This window comes from Haplochromis burtoni, unplaced genomic scaffold (genome assembly GCF_018398535.1).
Source record: "Haplochromis burtoni strain Fernald_Lab_line unplaced genomic scaffold, NCSU_Asbu1 Contig_148, whole genome shotgun sequence".
Taxonomy (NCBI): Eukaryota; Metazoa; Chordata; class Actinopteri; order Cichliformes; family Cichlidae; genus Haplochromis; species Haplochromis burtoni.
The window spans coordinates 445,152-448,204 of record NW_024582509.1 but is presented as its reverse complement, the minus strand read 5'-3'; the positions used below and the strand labels follow the sequence as shown (position 1 = coordinate 448,204).

Sequence of the window (3,053 nt, the reverse complement as noted above, 5' to 3'; positions counted from 1 at the left end):
TTGTCCATGAAGAAAGTTCTTAATATAAAAAAAAGAAAATGCATTTTATTGTGAAACATCTCAGTTTGAACGTCCTTCCCCTCGCTCACTTCGGCATGAACTGTCATGTTTTCACAGATACTGTCAACAAAGCGTTTCATTGGCTGAGTATCATCATGTGGGATCAAAGCACTCATGGTCAGTGCATTACACAGAGTGATGCTGTAAAGCTGTGTTCATAAACATGAACTGTTGGTTTTAATATTAACAAATATTTCCATATAGGGGTGAAATATGATGTCTTTAAGCATCTTTATAAGAACTCCAATCTCTTTGGTTATTTCTTTGTCTCTCCTGCCGCGAAAGGAAAAAAATGCTCTCGTTCCCATCAGCTTTTTACTAAAAAGGGTGGCTCCACCGAATGCTTACATTTTTTTAAAAAATATAACAAAGGCTGGCAGCACGGTGGCACGGTGATTAGCACTGTTGCCACACAGCAAGTTCAGTTCCACCATGAGGGCGGGGTCTTTCTGTGTGGCGTTTGCATGTTCTCCCCGTGTTTGCGTGGGTTCCCTCCGGGTACTCCGGCTTCCTCCCACCGTCCAAAGACATGCAGCTTGTGGGGATAGGTCAACTGATTAATCCAAATTGCCCATAGGTGTGTATGTGAGAGCGAATGTGAGTGCGATTGGTTGTCTGTCCCTGTGTGTTGGCCCTGCGACAGACTGGCGACCTGTCCAGGGTGTACCCCGCCTCTCGCCCTATGACAGCTGGGATAGGCTCCAGCGCCCCCGCAACCCTGAAAAGGATAAACGGAAGCCGATGGATGGATGGATGGATAACAAAGGCTATTTAATTGGATGGTGTGTTAGCCAAAACTGTGGATTGTTGCCTCAGGACAACACCAAGTCTAAAAATGAGAGGGAGGAATAATTTGAGACCTGGGAGAAAGAAATGTGGAGGAAAAAAAGACAGTAGTGATCAACAGGAAGAAAAAGATAACATTATCGTAGAGTCTTTACTAAAACTAAGTTGAATCAACAGCAAAAGATTAGCAGATTCTCAGAGCAGCTGATTGATAAAAGCACTGATGAACCCTGATCAGTTAATCCCCGTCTCACACAAACATTAACCACAGGCAGTAACTGCTAATCCACTTCCACTCACTCTGTGTTTACCCACTTGATCGACTGCAGTTTTTAACCCTGCAGATTATAATCTGAGAGAATTGCGTCTATTGTGCGTCCGTCTGTAGGTTGGTGTGAATTCTGGTGTCTGTATGCGCTGTATCAGTGCAGCAAAGCCTCAAACAGACCTGAAACAGTCCGCTATGCAGGATTCTCAAAAACATCTGACCTCTCAACTGAAATAAATACATAAATAAAAGCATCGTCTTCAGCTTCGGCCATCACAATGCTCTTTCCGGCTTTGACTTCTTCCACAGTTGTTTATTACAGCTCCCCTCACAAGACGCTCTGCAGGGCAAATATAATTTAATATTTCTGTGCAGAACGCTGCAAATTCCCTCCAACAGATACAAACCACATTAGTGTGCTTTAAAATTTACATCAGGCTGTGAAGGATGAGCAGAACTATTGCTTTGCAGATCCATCTCCTCACTAAAGATATATTAACCTCTTAATAAACAAGGCTGCAGGCAAACCACCTCAGCCACACGTTAAAGAAGCAGCATCGCTTCACAAACTGGAAAATATTAATCATTCAGATCAAGTGTTATGTGTATTTTCGCCTTCTCGTTGGACGTGAAACTAACCTTAACCCTACTCACAGATGTTAAAGCAGACCTATTCAGCTCTATTTTGGACTCTCATATAATAGCTTTGGATGAGTCACAGTTCAAAATAATCCTTCTTTACCTTACAGCCGGCCTCAGAGCAGCTCATCAGTCCACACTGACTGAATCAAGATGCTTTCCACCCTCCCACCTCCTCTCGTCTTTTAATTTGTTGCCTGTGGCAAAACAAAAGGTTTGAGCCGCGGGTGGGTGGGGCTTCTTTGCTAACAGCTGGAGGTATGTGAGGCAGAAGAGCTCTCTGTGACATCATGCAGAGCCAAGAGCAGATACAAATGTGTGAATCTGGGTGTTTAAAGCGTTCTGCAGCCTGAGCTTTGGCTCATCTGTACACTCTCTCACCACACACTTTAATCTTAGCATCCTACAAAAACAGGAAATAGCAGGTCCTATTGAAAGCTGCACAGAAGAATGAGAAGAGTTTATTTAATACATTTATGGTTCACCAAGTTGGCCAAATAAACGCATCTTTTGGCATTTAATACTGAAATGAATGTAATTTGTATCTGTTTTACGAGTATGTGGTGGGAAACCTGCTGCAACAGAAAGCTTTAACGATTGTATCATTTTGTAACAGGTGGTGACTCGTTGCAGGTCTGATTCATACGTTTTTGTGAAAGCAAACAGAGTCTTTGAAGAGCATCGTTCAGCACAGCAGACAGACAGCAGCAAGGGCCAGATTTTAGATTGTAAAACATCTCCTGACAGCCTGCTTTCAAAAAAACCCACATTTTCTAACTAACATTACTACTCACAACAAGTCTTTTAACAAATTCAGTTGAAAAAGTTTTCCACACGTATCCTTAACGGATGGATCTGGAAAAACAGAGGCAGACGGGAGAGTGATGACGGAGGTTCAGGTGGAGGGAAGGAAGAGGAGAACGATGATGGATGGGGGGAAAGAATAAGATGGAAAGATGACAAGTGTGATGTTGGGAGGGACTGTGGAGTGAGTGAGTGGTGTGACTGTGAGCAGCTGCAGAGTCTCACACATGCACACACAGCTTCTTTTGCAGTCTGGCGGTTACTCGATTCATTCATCTGCAGCTGAAGCTCCTTTAGGCAGTGTGTGTGTGCTTGTGTGTTTTTAAAAAATATAACAAAGGCTGGCAGCACGGTGGCACGGTGATTAGCACTGTTGCCACACAGCAAGTTCAGTTCCACCATGAGGGCGGGGTCTTTCTGTGTGGCGTTTGCATGTTCTCCCCGTGTTTGCGTGGGTTCCCTCCGGGTACTCCGGCTTCCTCCCACCGTCCAAAGA

At 44.0% G+C, this 3,053-nt stretch overlaps 1 protein-coding gene across 3 annotated transcripts in view; it reads right to left on the bottom strand.

The window, feature by feature from the left end:
• Positions 1–3,053, bottom strand: part of grid1b (glutamate receptor, ionotropic, delta 1b) — a 603,615-nt gene that overhangs the window by 520,424 nt on the left and 80,138 nt on the right. The window lies entirely within an intron of this gene.